Here is a 17463-nt window from a genome sequence, read left to right as displayed (position 1 = left end):
GGTTTGACCAATAATCCCACAGATAATTACAAAGACTGATGACTTGTGAGAGACAGGACAATATGCTGTGGGGCAGAGTGACAGGGACCTGGGGTAGACTGGTGGGGAAGGGAAGGCTTTGCTGAAGGGCATACACTTGTAAGCTGAGATCCGAAAGGACCTGTAAGAACCAGCCAGACCAAGAGTAGGGAACAGGTTTCCAGGCTGTGGGAACAGCATGAGTGAGAGCTCTGAGTTAGGAAAGATGTGGAAACAGGAAGATGGCCAGTGTGGGAGGAGCAAAGGGAATGAGGAGGAGATTGGCCAAGGCGACTGGAGAGGTGAACTGGGCTGCGTCATGCGGAGTCTCTGGGCCCATTAAAGATTCTGGATTTTATATTGAATGAAATGGGAAGCCATTATGGATTTTAATCAGAAGTGCACTGTAATCCTATTTACGGTTAAAAAAAAAAATCACATCTAGTAGAGGGAGAATGGATTAGGAGTGAGAATGGATGCTTTGACTACAAGGTTTAAAAATATATCCAAAATCTGTAAAATCATGTCAGTAGATCCTGAAAGACATTTTACAAAAGTAAATGTCTATTTTTATTAAGCTTTTAGTTTTGAAATATTTTAGATTCATAGAAGAGTTACAAAGATGGTAAGAACTATTACTCCTCCAGCTTTTTCTGATCAACAATAATTTTTATTAATACTCCTAGTAAATGAGAAATGGATATAGTGAAGTTTATCTCCCTGGAACAAATAGTCAACATCATGCTAAATGGTAAATATTTAGAAGTGTTTCCATTTAAGACAAGAATGATACAAGGCTGCCTGCTTATTTATACTTATTTCAGAAAATTCTGTGCCATGTAATAAGGCAAGAAAAGGAAATGAGAAGAAATTAGATGAGAGAGAGCAATCCTGAATACTTGTAACACCCAAAAGACTTAATTGAAAAACTCCTACAACTGATGCAATCAGTGAAATGGTAAAATTATAAAATAAATATCTAAAAGTCTATACCAGTGTAATAGAGATGAAATAATTGCTATTTAAAGGAACTGGCTGTAGTGTCTTTGGCTTCTATATTGTATAATTTCTCTTTAGAGGACCAACCTGAGAAGCAGGGAGATGTGAGGAAAGACCTTAGGGAACTTTGGGTTTGGTAGCAGGGTGGTCAGAGGCTGAGTAGAAAACTGGCTAGTGAGAAATGACCTGTAGTGAGCATATTCAAAAGATCAGAGGTGGGAATTTCAGTGGGGACAAAGCCGCAGAACGAACCAGAAGTGACAATGCTATAGTAAATGATTTTTTTTTAAGTTTTTTTTTTTTTTTTTTAACTTTGCTTGTATGTGAAAGTAGTTTTTAAAATAGTTTAGGATATTGCCTAGGGTCTTTTTAATTGTAGTCGTTTTTTGTTACATTTCTTTCTCTGCTTTCTATAGATATTTATATTCCTCCCTATTACTGTACTACTAGTCTATACTATATTAGGAATTCAGTACAGTTATTGGATAGAAGTAATGATAGTGAGCATTTTTGTTATGATTTTCATCGGAAAGCTTTTTTTTCACTTTTAGCTTTCGGTTTTAGAGTTGTTGTGTACATGCATGCATATGCTCATGTGTGTACATGTATGTGTTTTAGATACCATTTATCAGCTAAGGCAGTTTTCTGCTATTTCCGATTTGCTAAGTTTTTTTTCTCTTCCATAACTGGATATTAAATGTTCATATATTATTTTTCTGCACTTATTGAGACAATTATATGGTTTCTCTTCCTTAATTTTATGTTTGTCTTATCATCTACCTTTTCTAATATTGGTTACCACAGGCCTGGTATATTTGTTCCCGTTGTCTTACATTCACATCCTTGTGCCTTAGGGATGTGTTTGGACTAAAAAAAAATTAATTTGCAACATTTATTGCTTAACTTCCAAGTTTAGTTCATTTATAATTTTCGTGATTATTGATATATTTGCTGTGTTTGTGCCATTGTAATCACTGGTTTCTGTTTGACCCACTTTTCACTATGTTTTTTTCCTCCCCTTTTCATACTTTTTTTGGGGATCGATTAAATTTTTTATTCCTTTATTTATATGCCATTTTTTCTTTCTACTGGGTTGGAATTCGTGCACTATTTGATTGTTTTTTCTTGAAATTTTATCATGCATTTGAGCTTTAAAAAGTTTAAAGTTAACTATTTTGATCCCTTTCCCAAACCCAGTTGAATAATTTTAGTGAATCCCCTTCTGTCTTACATTCTGGTTATTCATATTTTAGTTCTGTCCTTAAAAAAATTCCACAAGTGAGACATCTGTATTATTTTATGCAGATGAAATTGTTTTTGGTTACCTCTCTATGCTTATCATTTTATTTATTCAACATTTCTTTTTGCATATCAGCTATCTTTCTGGAATTTTGTTTTTTCTAAAGAACTTTAAAAGCTCCTTAAATGTAGGTGTCTTGATGGTAAACTGTGTTCTGGTATCCTGTAAAGGTATTTCGCTGTCACACTCAAAGAACTTTTCTGAGCACGCAATTTAAAATGAAAAGCTATTATTCTCTCCATGCTTGGGAGATTTTTGACTGTCCTCTGGCCACCACTGTTTCTGTGGAGAAACGTGCTGTCATTCTGATGGTCACCCCTCTGTAGAGGATCTGAACTTTCTCTAAAGCTTTCAAGATCTTCCCTTTGGTGTTTGCAGTTTCGCTAGATATGAGTAGCTGTGGATTTCCTTTTATTTATCATGCTGAGGATACGCCGAAATACATTTTGGAAAATTCGCAGCCCCTTTTCTCTTAAATAGTGCCTCTCTTTCATTCTCTCTGTTCTGTTGTCTGGTACTCTAATAATTAGGTCAGTGTTTGACCCAATCTCCCAGTGTCTCTCCTACAGTTTCTGTCTTTTGTGTTGTTGCTGCACTTTGGGTAATTTCTTTGAATATCTTTCAGTTTACTTATTCTCCTAACAGTTTCTAATCTGCTGCTTTACCCATCTACAGAGTCTTTTAATTAAAAAGTTATAGTTTTAATTTCTAGAGGATGCATTTTGTTTTCAACTCTGCCTGTTTGTTCCTTATAGTCTCTTATATAATACCAGTATATCTTTGTGTTTGCATCTTTTATTTTATTAAATATTTCATAACCAATTGTTTTGTACTCTGACAATTTCAAAATATATTTGCCATTCTTGGAGATTTGAATGCATTGTTTTATGTTTCTGCTAAGCTGCACTCGTCACGGCTTGCCTTTTGTGTTTGGTCATATTTGATTATGAACTTGTTGCTTGAACTTTCTGTGGGCGGCCTGAGGATCTTTACTGGGAATGTTTCTTCCAAAGAGGATTTACTTTAGCTCCTAACAGCAGCCAGAGGCACCACTGATCTGAGAACATTGCAGACCCCACTGAAGGTCTTGGCATCGAGAGGATCCCAGGTTGTGGCTTCTCTAAAGACTGGGAGAAACCTGCCTCAGGGCTCAGGGTCCCAGTCGCGTGTTGCCGTCACATCGGCTCTCAAGACCGCCAGCCCTGCTGCCAGCTGCCCACCGCCTGGCACCACACAGGCACATGTGTGCGGGGTGTTCCTTGGACACCTCTGTGGTTCCTCGTGATATTTCTTTGAGTTTCATTATCTGGAATAACTGCCACAGCAAGAAAAGTCCTCTACTCCCCTTCTCCCATTTTCCATGATACTAGAAGTGAAAAGACTTGAGAATATCTTTTTCCACCTTCTCATTTATTGATAATTCAGCTGAATACCAAACTAAGGGACTTATCCAAGGTCTTTTACTTTACATTTTGAAGATATCACTCTCTGTCTTCTTATATCCAGTAGTGTTGCCACTGAAAACTCTGCTGCCAATTTGATATTTGGGGTTTTCTGCTTTTTCTTGGTAGAAGCTTTTAGATTTTTTTTTTCTTTGATTAAAAAATTCACTATATGGTATCTAGGTGTGTCTTTTTCTTATTCAACCTTTTTGGCACTCTGAGTTCTTAAAATCTAAAGTGTTAGATCTTTCTTTAACTGTGACAAATTCCTGGTCCTTATTTCTTTGAGTATTTTTTCTTCTTTTATTCCTTTTCTGCTCTCTGGAACTGCAGTGAGACGGATGTTTACACTTCTGTTTTATTATTATTATTTTTTTAACTTTTAAAATCTTGTCCTTTGCTTTAGTGAGAGTTGCCTTTATTAATATTCCAGCTCACCAATTCATTCTTCCACTTAGTTCTGCTGTTCTTCCAATCCTTTAAGCGCCCCTTTTTTTCAAAACTTATTTTTCAAGCCCAGTTTTTTTAGTTGGTGCTTCTGCTTCTTTCTACTCCACATTTCCAGGAGTCTCCCATAGTTCCATGAGGCTGTTTAAACTATTTGTCTTAAGTTTTTGTTCTTTTTTTCCATTAGGTCTACTGCCAGTGTAAATCGTTCCATTCTTTTTTCTCTTTCATAGCACACATGCTTCTTTGATATCTGGTTGTTCCCACCATTAGTGTGTACCTTTTATTATTTTGTGACATTTAGCTGCTTTGTTTTCTACCTGGGAGAGTGACAGAAGCTCAGGCACCTGCCTATCCTCCCCAGAGGAGATAACTTGTTGGGGAGGTGCCCTCAGGACTGAAGTAGAATCTGGGTCTTTTCACTCTCTTTTTCTTCCCTCGCTGTCCTCCCAGGCACTTGTCCTGAGTGTTAATTCTGCCTGGCTGTGGCCTGTGGAGAAGCATTGAGGTGGGATGGAGGAGTGGTCAGGAGCTGGCTGGCCCATCATACTTATTCCTCTTGGTGACATATCCAAGCCAGGCACTGCCTTGATATCACCGTAGTCCTCCAGGTTGGTGCTTCTGCTCACCTGACAGTAATAGTAACATGGGCGGCTCAGTTAGAGGACTCTCCATGTATCTGCTCCTCTTCTGTGGCCCCTAATCCTCTCTAGCCACAGACTATCCCTGCAATGGGGAACCCAGTCGTCTCTGCTCTCCACTCTAATTTCTCAAAAGAAAGAGTTCTTTTTTGTGGCATTTCCAGGACTGGATTCCGGGGGGAGAACCAGAAGATGCTCTGGTTCTCTATCTGGTCCAGAACTGGATGCAGAGATCTAAAATTCATAGATTTGTAAAGAAGTAATACCATCTTTTGCAGAAAATATAACATGATCCCATTTGATTAGATCCTCTGGAATGTGTGGTCTTTATGCTTAGAACCTGGAGCATTTGATCCTCAAATGGATATAATCCTAAACAGTCTTGGGGGGAGTAATTGTTTTTATGTGAAGTCTGAAAAATGCTGAAATAACTCTATCCTCGACACAGTATGATGATCATGTGAGGATCTAAAGGGAGTCCGTCTTTTGAAAGCTTTATGAATCAGTGGCGAACGCTTCATTTATGCATGTTATGCAGTTCTTGGAGTTTGAGTTTCTAAAAATTAATGCAGCATTATTCCTGATTAACGTAAATATGAAGCACAGAATAAACTAGCATAATTTCTAATGCTGAGAGAGAGAGAGAGAGAGAGAGAGAGAGAGAGAGAGAGAGAGAGAGTGTGTGTGTGTGTGTGTGTGTGTGTGTGTAAGTAATGGGGATGTAGTAGTAATATGGAGTCATTCTCAGCAATTAATTACTGAGTACTTTCTGAAACAGTTTTTGGATTTGTAATAGGCTATTAACTTTCATTTAATATGGAGATATGATTTTTCCTCATTAGTGCTACATTTTGTTAGGTTCTGAATTATGTTTGCTCCAAATGATTATAGTAGTTACATAGTTTGTTGCATTTGCTCATAGAACAAATTCATGTATCTTTTTCAGATAACCTAATTATTATAAGCTTCTTGAGGGCAGGAATTGCGACGTGTTTACCAGTGTATCCTCAGAGTCTGGCATATAGTAGAGTTGCTAAATATTTGTGGATGTAGTAAGCATTATAATCCCATTTTAAAGATGTTTATACTGGCAGAGGAACATGAGTCAAATGGGTTGATGTGTGAGGAATTGCATTCATCTGTGATCAATAGATCTGCATAAAGGTGGAGTCAGTCACTAGTTTTCAACTTTGGCTACAATTTCAGTCACCTGGGGAGCTTGGAAAAACTATTAATACCTGGGTCTCATCCTCAGAGATTCTGATTTAGTTGGCCTCACTATATGCTGGGGATGGAGAGTTTTAAGAAGTCTCCAGGTATATTAGTCAGCTTGGACTGCATAACATGATATCATAGACTGGGCAGCTTGAACAATAGCTCTTCATTTCTCACAGTTCTGGAGTTTGGGACATCCAAGATGAAGGTGTTGGCAAGGTAAGTTTCATTCTGTTGCCTCTTCTCTTGACTTGTAGGTGGCCGCCATCTTGCTGTGTGCATGAAGAAAATGAGCTCCCTGGCGTCTTCTCTTATAAGGATACTAATCCTGTCATATCAAGACCCCACACCCACCTTTTTTGACCTCATTTAACCATATTTTTTTCCTTCTGGGTCTTATCTCCAAATATAGTCACACTGGGGATTAGAGCTTCAAAATAGGAATGTGGAGGGAATAAAATTCAGTCCATGACACCAGGTGGTTCTAATGTGTAGGCTTTATTTTTGTGTCACATAAAATAAGTTTGGAGGTAAGCTTTTTAGGGTTGGTTTGAGGTTCCACAGATTCGAGTTGCAAGCTCTAACTTTCTGTTCTGCCATCCGTTAGTGTCCTCAAAATCCAAGAGGAATTTTGGAATTCTAGCCACTATATCCAACTTCCAAAAAAGCAAGTAGAGGAGGGAAGGAGTCTAATACATCACTGGAGTCCTCATTAGCTGGAATTTGGTGAAATGACCACATCTAGCTGAAAGGAAGATTGGGAGATGTATTTTGTCATAGTATATGGGACCTGGCTAAAAACTCGTTTTCTTGATTTGAGAGAATAGAAAATGGAAATTTGGTTGGTAGTCAGCTGTCTGTTAAACCTAGTTTCAGAAGGTGAGTTACTCAGTGCCAGAGCTCAGGTCGCAGACCCTGGTTTCAACCCAGTGATGATTCTACTGTTGCCAGTAAAAATGGGACTGGATGTTGATAAACAGGTGGATGTAGGCAATACATGTTTGGAAGATAAGAAAAGTTCTTTTCCTGTCTCTTAGGCTGGCTACATGGATGAAGATTATTTGCTACATAAAAAGTAGGGTGTTGGGAATCCATGAATCTCGAAATACACCGACCAGTGTATGGTCACAAACAAGACATGTTTCAGTTCTTATCTTACTGATATTTTGACAGCATTCGACACAGTTGATCACTCCTTCCTTTCTTAAACGTTCTCTTTTGGGATTCTGGTTTTCCTCCTACCTCTGCCTTGTTTCTGTGTCTCATTTGCTGTTTCCTGTTGAGTTCCTCAAATCTTGGTCCTAGGCCCACTGCTCCCTGCCTCCCCTTCTCCTGGTTTTCTTTTTCTGCCATGCCTTTGGCCTCAGTGGCTACTCATTTACAGATGATTTCAACTTTATATCTCCAGCTTAGTCCTCCTCTGGACTCCAGATCCATCCATTCCATTGATCTATCCATTCAATTGCTAATCGATGTCTCTTGGAAGTTTTAAAGGCATCTCAAGTGCAACATTTCCAACACTGAATTCCCAGTTCATCATCAAGTCCTGTCAATTGCCCCCCCCCCCCCTCCCGCCGCAGTAACTCTGCCACTTCCACCTTGGTCTAGACTATTGCCCGGGACACTGAAGTTTTTTAAAACACCTTTGTTAAGGTACAATTTACATACCATAAAATTTATTCATCGCAAATGTGCAATGCATTAATTTTTAGTTAATTTAGATAGTTGTGCAACTATTACCACAGTTCAGTTCGAGAACATTTCTATCACCAAAATAACTCCCTCTGGCCAGTTTGTAGTTAATCCCGATCCCACCCTCTGCACCAGAGATCTGCTTTTTGGCTTATAAATTTCCCTTTTCTAGACATTTCATGTAAATGATACCATATGATATGTAATCTTTTGCATCTACCTTCTTTCACTTAGCTGAATATTTTTGGGGTTCACCCAGGTTGTAGCAGGTATCAATATTTTGTAGTTCCTATTGTAAAAAATAGTATTCCATTACGGATATACCGCATTTTGTTTATCAATTTCACCAGTTTATGGATATTTTATTCTCGGGAACTCATTAGGTCACATTCTACTCTTTTCTTACCATGAGACACTTCTCACGTTATAGTTTTGTATTTTAGTGAATATCTTATCATCTACTGGTGCCATTCCTCCACGCCCCTTCACCCCATCAGAGCAGGGACCTTGTCTGTTCCCACCTCCACCATGTATTTTTAGCATTTAGCAGACATTGCCTAGCTCAGTGTTAGGTACTCAGTTAAAAAAAACTTTAAAAAAAAAAAAAGAAATGAGGGAATTCTTAGGAATCAGACATAGTTTTGGAACCAAAGCTAATTTCTTCAAAAAATTGAGCTCGTATGGATTCTTTTTTTAACCATAAAGTGAGTAAATGTATCCACAGTGCTTTACCCACATCGAAGACTCTGTGTACAGCTGACCACGTTGAGAACCAGGTGTGAGTCCTTGACAGATATTTCCATGGCACGGCCAAAAAAAGAATACAGGCTCTTGTTGTAAGTTCTGTCTTGTTGGCGTTGTCGTCAATTAACTAAACTGCTGATACAATGCAATATGAGCATGGGATCCGATTTACTGTCTGCACGGAGAAATGTGATATGTACTTTTGGAAGTTCTTGTTTTATAACCAGAGAGACCTTCAGACACAGTGGAGTTGGAATGGTCTGCAAAAGAGAGTTAGCTTTCTGCTTTTGCAGACTTGAGCCTCAAAGCTCAGAGTGGATAAAGTGCCTTGTTACAAAAATGAAAATCACTGGTTCTCACAGCGTGGCCCTACCAGCCGCAGCATCAGCTTCACCTGGGAACTTGTTAGGTTCAAGTTCTCGTGGTCCACCCTGACCTCTTGAATCAGAAACTCTGGGGGAGGGGCCCAGGAAGCTGTGTTTTAACAAGCTTCCACGTGATTCTGATGCAACCCCAACTTTGAAAGGCACAAGCCTAGGCCGTAGCCTTTTATTGCCTAATCACACCTCTACACTGTCACCCCTAGGGAAAAATAAAGGACATTTTGATCTAGGGACAATAGAGTTTAGGGGCTGACTCAGAGATTTGTGGGAAAATCTGAGCCTAAGGGCCTGCTTATGATCTGGATTGCTTCCTCTGGTCGCCACAGGCCAGTGTCTCATCACTCATCATCTTGATACTAGGGTGAGGATGCTTGCCCATCTTTCCTCCAGGGCTGTAGCAAGTAGCAGAATCTTTTCTCATGTGACTCGGTGTGCATGTTCAAGCTTATGGTACAAAGCAGAGACTTGATCAAGACTCTGCCCATCTCAAGGATCTCCAGGTGAGTTCTCTGCCTTGTTGGATGGCAAGAATGAAAACGTGAGTTGTGAGCATTAAGACCTATCTAGATAGTTTAGAATTTACTTAAAATAGTGTGAATTTCTCACTTAAAGACACTGGAAACTCAAGAGTTAATAGGAGTTCTGAAGGTGAGGAGGCAATATTCTGCAAGCCTGTATTAATACTTGTTAGACAGGTCTCATTTCTTTGGGTATTAAATCGCCTAGTCCTTAAAAGCAGATCGAATCTAATCGAAGATCAAATCCAAGTGCTGTACATCAAACCTTGTATTAAACGTTCGCTTCGATTTATGCTGGTGCTTTATCAGGGGGCATCCGAGGCAGTAGCCACTGGACTGGGGGGTCCTTAATCCTCAGGTGCTTCATTCAGCCTGGTCCCTTGGGCCCCCGTGCGCAAGCGAGCACCTGCATCATGCGAGTTGATGATCCGATTATGCAAGAACTCACTGCCAGGCGATTTTGTAACTTTTCTTTAAATCTTTCTCAAAAATACTTCCAAAGTGACAGAGCCAAGAAATCTGCTGCCTGGACTGTTGTGATTTAGGAGCTTTCAGAATGAGACAAAGTGAGGTCAGCTGGTACTTAAATAATATATTCTGCTCGTTGTACGGGCCTTTGGAGCTCAGGTGTTTGCTGAGTGACTTGCAGGGAAAACTTCACAGACCAGCAGAAAAGCAGGGTGATGAATAACACTGTAAGGTTTTATCTTGACTGGTTTTGCACTGGTCCTTATACTGTAGGGTGACTCAGGAAAGCTCTGAAATTCACATTCCTGATTTTTCTGACCTCATTCACAAGGGTTCTGAACCTCTCGGTATGGGCTGGGATTCAGGAATCTGCATTTTTATCAAGCTCCCCAACTGATTCAGAAGTAGAAAGTAGCTGACCCAAACTGTAAGAAACATTCTTTTTAGAAGGCAAAGGATTTCAATATTCTTTTATTTAAAAAACTATACTATATTGGTTGTATTTTAATTTTATTTATGGATTATTTTTATTTTAGAGATGTTTTTACTTTTTATTTAGAAATATGTGTCAGTACTTTTTTTATTGGGTTTGCTTCTCCTGTCATGCCTTCCCCACCCTGACGGTTTAAAAATATTCACTCATGTTTCTCCTAGTTATAACATAATGTTATACTATGTGATATAAAATATATAACTATGTATTATATAATACACATTAGATTATTAAAACTAATATCATTTTTTTTAGTCTTTAACATACCAGACATTTATTTTGCCACAAGGTATAGTGAAAGAATGTGATCTATAAAATTTCTAAAAGGTGTTTGATTTTTTAGCCATTTTGGAAAATGTTCCATGTACATTTAAAATAGCCATATTCTTCACTGGAGTATGTAATTATTTATAGAACTTTAAGTAAAATTTGTACTTATATTATTTTGAATCTATATATTCTTGTTTATTTTTGCTTATCTATCAAAAGCTGAGTGATAGGAAGATTCTGAAATCTCCCAGTCTGATTGTATTTTATTTTCTTGTACTTCTGTTTGCTTTCTGTATTTTTAACCCTATGTTTTTGCACCTTTACAGTGAAAACTCTAATCAGCACACAATATCTTAACAGTTTCGGGCCATGGGTTCTGAAGCTGGATTGCCTGGGTTAAAATCTAGCCCCCTTGTTTCCTCTCTGTAAGATCTTGAGAATGTCGTTAACCTTTCTGTGCTTAAAGTTTTTTATCTCTAGAAAGAGGTTATGATTACATCTACTTTCTGGTACTGCTGGGAGGGGTGAGTTAATATGTGTGCAGCACACAATAAGTGACACATAGAAAGTGCTCTGTAAATATCAACAATTCTTTTTATTAATAGTTCAGTTTATATATCTGTAAGATGGCTGAAGGCTAGTGTAATAGTTCTGCTATGGACAGGCCACATTGAATTTTTCCAGTATATTGAGATTGAACTTGTATTGCATGCCTGAATACGTTTCAAAATGGTTTGAATTGTTATGTAATAGGACGTATTTGTCCCACGGTTGGCGACGAGCCCTTGGGGCCCTATGACAATTTAATAACTTCCAGAGTGTTGGGATCTCCATCTCTTGGTGGATTAGGGGGTGGCGGTGGAAATCTCTGGTTGTAGAATTGAGTAGTAGGTAGCTAAGAGACGTCAGAAGGCTGTTGTATTTCTCTCTCGCCATTGCCACAAATTCCATGGTTTGAGAGGATTCCAGACTTCAGAGCTTGGCTCGGATCAAGGTTGCCTGCTGGTGCTGGGCCTTGGAACCTGTCATGAACTTTTGATGCTAGGATCCAGCATCTTTCTCTCCAGGAAGTTGGGTTATCATGAGAGAAATTCTGGAAGATTTATCCTTCTTTTTCAAGCCAGAAACCCTCAAGGTTTTGAGTGTGATCTCCTCTGGGGTGAAGAGACCACAGTGATCAAGGCGTTGATCTTGTCAGACTAGTAGCTTCGAGGAGGTAACTTTTTGGAGAGCTTTAATATGTTGATCTCTGAAGATAAGGAGGGCTCAAAAGATGAAAAACGGATGATATTAATTTTGAAGACTTAAGTAAACTTAGGAAAATACATCCACCATTTGATATCCCCACTTTCCTGATATACTGAATATGTTTTGCTTTGCTGATCTTTCCGTTTTTATTTTCTGTCAGCAATAGATTGGAAATTTTAGAAACACGATGATTCTAGATCTCAGAAATGGTGATATTTTGAGTAACTGTGGGCAGAATGGAATTGGAAGGCAGCTGAAGCCTCAAGAATCAGTATGCACAGTGCTGGAAAGAACTTGCAGCTTTGTGCCTGGCCCAGTTGAGTCCTCCAGAGGCATGGGACTGTGGAGGCGGGAAGCTGCCTAAGCTGGGGAAACCCAGGCCTCTGCAAGAGGGTCTCTGTCTCTGCCGTTTTGGTGTGTTAGTGGGGTGGTGATTGGGATTCTGGAAGTTAGGCAATAAATTAACCCATAGAAGGGTCTTAAGCTGTTATAGGTAAGGACAAGGCAGGGTATGGAATTCTGTTCCAGCAGTTTGAAGCAGATGCTTCTCAGAAGACAGAGTACCTGGGGAAGGTGAGACAGGACCCATGAGGCTGAGGTCCTCATTCCTCTTTCACATGGGGGATGGTGGGTCTGGTGGGCAGGGGGCCTGTTGTGGAGATGAGGGCTGAGCCTCACGGGAAATAGAGTTGTGACGACACTTTCTTGGAAATAACAATAACGTGGGTATGAAAGGCCATGGGTACGAAAGGTGTTCTGCTCAGTCGTCAAGGAGCGGGTGATAACCTCCCGTCCTCAGGCTTTCTACTCTTGTCACTTTAATTTTCACTTTTAAATTTAGACGAAATGATTTAGCTCTTGGTCAGGAGGAGCCTGTCTAGCAAAAGTTTCTCTTCAAAAGATTCATTTCACTGCATTTTTGTCTCTAATTCTGTTATAATTTGGTTGTAATTTCTTCTCGTCAGCATCAATGAGCTGATTTCCTGATGCCTTCTCTCCCCCTCCCCCATCCTTTCCTTATGTATTTCTGCTCCTCAGAGTTTAGCTGGTGGCCATTGGTGAGCTCCTAGGCCCTCTTCCTCTCCCCTCCCAAAGTAAAAATTTATGTTTTTACCTTTTAGAGCCTACAGTTGAACCGTAATAAAGCTTACCAGGCAGATGGGGGGTGGATTAAAAGGCTTATAGGCTGTAGAAGGATGACCCGCAGAGATGCAGGCCTTGGAAAGCAGTGTGACAGGTAAAGGTGGCTGCTTTGTGTGTATGTGTGCAAGTGAGTGTGAATGTGTACACACTTAATGTGTGAGTGTATAGTGTGAATCCATGAGTTAGTTCAAGAATGGATGTGGGTATATGAGTGTGACATGTCTGAGCACGAGTGCAAGTATCCGTGTGGGTGCACGTGTACAGGTGTAAGTGCACATGTGTGTCTGGGTATCAGTATGAGTGTATGTGTAGGCAGGTGTATGTGTCTATGAGTGTGTATGTGCACTTGTGTGTTCTTTCTAGAGCAGTGAGGTTTGTCTGAAAGATAATAGGCACTGGCTGGTCCTCGGCCCTTCCTCAGGCCTGCCATTTGCCAGCTTTGAATCGGGCAAGTGTGCCACCAAGAAGCTGGCCTGATGGGAATTAAGATGACCTTTTTCATGGATTTGTTTGATTTTTCCCCTTATTCTCTCCTTTCTCCAGCACATTCTTTGGTTTGTTAACATAGCAATAACATAAATATGCTCTCTGTGTACACAATTAAGTTTGCCTACACATCCGTCAAGTTGCACGCCAAAGCTCAACACTAAAAAGAACACACTAGAAATTAGGTTTGTCTCATTTCTTTGGAAGAAAGACCTTTAAGAATGTTTCAGGATTTTATCTAGCAATTTCACTTGGCTTGATGAAGCCTAATACAGAAATATGGTTCATTTTTCTATTTAGAGTGAAAGCTCTGACTTTCAGATATAGCCGCAAGCTCCAAACAGCAGTGCCTGACAGAGCCATGACCCTGCAGGAAACCGAATGTAATTTCTTTCGTCCCAGGGGATGTGACCAACAGAAATTGCCCTTCTTAGTGCCGTATGGACAGCTATTACCTGTATATGACACAAGCTAACTTGACTTTCAAAGGCTATCCTGAAAGAACACTGTTTAGTCTGTTGCAATTTTTAATCATTCTCCCGATTTTTAATCAGATAGTCTCCCATCGCCCCCTCCAAATATGATAGTTTTTATTTTTCTTTAGAAAAGGAGTAAATTCTTGATGACTTTCCTTAGTGCACATGATTCAGACCTGTGCATTTGCATTTAAACTATTTTAGATAGTAGTGGAAATGTTTTTTTTTTTTTCATTTGAGGCAGGAAGTTAGAATTAAGATGTCAGTTGAAATAAGTAATGTGAAAAAATCATTAATGTCCCCATATCCTGCATAATGTGACATCAATTGGTTATTCTGCCATCCTTATTGGAAAAAACAATAGCAGCATTCAGTTCATGTCTTTGTACCAGCTTCTTAGTAATGTCCTTTTCAAATTCATGGTTGGTTGTTTGCATAGGATGCATCTGGGAGGCTGGCTCTAGGTTCCCAGTAGATGAGCTGTGAGAAGCTGTAGGGAGAAAGGTGTTAAGCCCTTTCTCCCTTTCAACCACCAGCATATGCCTTCTCCTTGAAGCCTACTCGGGTTGACCCCTTCCTGTTCTGCCTTCCCCTGTGTACAGGTGGCATGCTCATTAGTGGGGGTTGCCATAGCTCTGTGGGGTGGGGGACACAACATGGTGTGGTTGGAGCCCAGTTTCCTTTCCTACATTTGGGAGGATTGTAGCTGTTAATGCCCAGTCTTGCCAGGAGCAGCGTCTGCACAGCTACAGTCACAGTGACGAGACGTGTAGGTCGGGTTGAAACATTTACTGCTAAAGAGAGGCAGGGTTAGCACTTGATTTGACCATTGGCAGCTCAGAGATGACCCCAATTCTTTCATTGAAGATTGGTTTTTGCCAAAAAAAGAGAGGGAGGTAATTTCAAATAGGAACACCTGAAAATAGAAATTTAAAAAAGATTTTTGGTTTATTTGTAAGGCTAACTGCTGTAACAGATCTTGAGCTTAGCGGCCTAATGAAACTTATTCAGATAGCAGCTGATGTGGGTGCTCCTGAGCCGGCGACTCCAGGGAGTGATTGGGGGACCCAGGCTCCCTCCCTCTTGCGTCTTTGCCAAACCCATTATGGGGTTTCCAAGCTGCCCTTCAGGTTGTCTCCATTCCAACATGTGTGATAAGGCTAACTGCTGTAACAGATCTTGAGCTTAGCGGCCTAATGAAACTTATTCAGATAGCAGCTGATGTGGGTGCTCCTGAGCCGGCGACTCCAGGGAGTGATTCGGGGACCCAGGCTCCCTCCCTCTTGCGTCTTTGCTAAACCCATTATGGGGTTTCCAAGCTGCCCTTCAGGTTGTCTCCATTCCAACATGTATGAAAGTGTGTGTGTGTGTGCAAGTGTGTATGAGAGAGTGTGTGCATGCACACAAGAGACACAGACTGAGTGTGTGTATGGGCCAGGCCTGCATTACTTCTCACACTCTGTTGGCCATAGCTCGATTGAATGGCCACATGCTAACTACAAGGAAAGCCAGAAATATATTCTGGCGGTGTCTCCTGGAAGACGAGGACAGATTTGGTGATGAACTGTTAGATTACGCCAGTGCTTCTCAAACCTGAGCTGCATCGGAACCACCTAGAAGCTTGGTGGAGCGCAGCTTCCTGGGTCTCTCTGTAGGAATTTCTGATTTCCAGGCCTTGGGTGGGGCCCCATAATTTACATTTCAAACAGGCTCCCAGGTGGTGTTGATACTACTGGGCTATGGACCATATTTTGAATAGATCTTGTCTGTGTATGACTCATTTTTTTTCGTTGTGATTTATCCATGCTAATGGTAAAAGCCAGAATTATTATATCTATATTATAGTGACTTGAGATAGGATGAAGGAGAAGGTAAAATGGGTAGCCTTGCCAGGCCATTTGGAATGTTAAAAATAGGTAAAAGTAGAAGATGTCGTAGAGGATTTGGAGGATGGAGACCTGGGCAGTCAGGTGCTAATGAGATGGCCGCACTTTGCTCTGTGGGACTGGGATGGCAGGGTCTTTTGGTACCAGGAAAGGGGCTTTTGTCTCGTAGTTCTGTGTGGTGGGACGGTTTGGAGAAGGTACCTAAGTAAATACAGGAGAGGAGGAAGGAAGTTTCCTTCTCCAAACAATGGAGAGTCTGTGGGGGAAACTAATTGTTGAATCAGACAATTCTGCAAATGTAGACTGCCACTGGGGCCGGAGCCGGGGCTGGGGCAGGGGCCAGGAAGGGCGATTGCACGGTGCCGTGAGAGCTTGTGAGAGGAGCGTTGGACTTGGTCAGGAGAAACTTTCTCAACTTGGCGGTACCTGAGTTGTTCCTGAAGGCTGTGAAGTTAGCAAGGCGAGAAGGGGAAGGAACCATCTTCTAGGCTTTGGTGGGGTGGGCGGGATGGCATTCTGGGCAGGTATTTCTCCCACAATTGTGAAGGACTTGGTCTTTTTTCCCCCTCAGCTGCATTGGGGTTGCCTCATGACTGGTGTGTAGCTTGTGTGTGCCAGGTGTGTTGGACAACATCTGAACTGTCTAATGAGGAATCTACTGGTCATGCAGTTGGATTTCGAAGCAAAGCCAGATGACAGGAAGAGTTTCAGTAAGCTGTCGTGGACCGGTAATAATTTGGAACCACCGATATTCATGGACCGCACTTGGATAACTACTCCAAGCAGGGGAGACCGCACGAGCAAAGGTCCTGTGGTGGGAAGTAACTTGGTGACTAGGAGCGGGCAGAGAAAAGGCCAGTGTGGGGTGGAACAGAAAGCGAGAAGGCAGAGAAGCCAGCGGGGGCTGTACTGGGCTTCTGAGCTCACAGGAAGAATTTGAGTCTCAGGTGATGAAGCCATTTTTCTGTTCTGGTTGAGAGGGGAAGTTGTCCTACTTCTTTAGTGATAGATTTGAGACTATAAACAGGCCAGGTATTTGGCTACAAAGATTTGTTTGAGCAGTTTAGGCGGCTTGCAGTTCCCTTTGTTACCCTGGGTATGGAGTCCGATGGCATTGCAGCCTCTTAGAGTAAGGGGAATCCTTGCCTCTTCGTATAAAACAAACATATATATATTTATATTTATATATATATATATATAAATATAAATACAAATATATAAATATAAATACAAATATATATATATATATAAATAAAAGGGCCTGCTGGTGTGTGCCCAGATGGCTACATGAGCATCTCCAGTTCCCTGACAGGTGACTGCAGGAGCTCGGGCTCCTCACAGCACGCATACTGTTGGCAGGAAGCTCAAGGCCCAACTCACTGCTCCTTGCGTGTGAAATGGCCTCTCTCAGAGGCTTAGCGAGTTCCAGCTGTTCCTGTGAAGTCATATGGAGCATGTTAAGTCTGTGGCCTCGTACATCTGCTGTGCTTTGGCTGTTCTGAGGTTTACTGTGTTATCTGTGGGCACCAGGCAAAGTGGTGGGCATTGCACCAAATCCTGAGTGGACCTGGCCTTTGTCTGCGGTGCTCCATTC

General features: G+C 40.9%; 1 protein-coding gene across 1 annotated transcript in view; it reads left to right on the top strand.

Annotated features, from left to right (window-relative positions):
* OSBPL10 (oxysterol binding protein like 10) overlaps positions 1 to 17463 on the top strand; it is a 245363-nt gene that overhangs the window by 66748 nt on the left and 161152 nt on the right. The window lies entirely within an intron of this gene.

Source organism: Pteropus alecto, unplaced genomic scaffold, assembly GCF_000325575.1.
Source record: "Pteropus alecto unplaced genomic scaffold, ASM32557v1 scaffold10, whole genome shotgun sequence".
In the NCBI taxonomy this organism is placed as follows: domain Eukaryota; kingdom Metazoa; phylum Chordata; class Mammalia; order Chiroptera; family Pteropodidae; genus Pteropus; species Pteropus alecto.
Note: the sequence above shows the minus strand (reverse complement) of the source record. Positions and strands in the feature narration are given on the sequence as shown.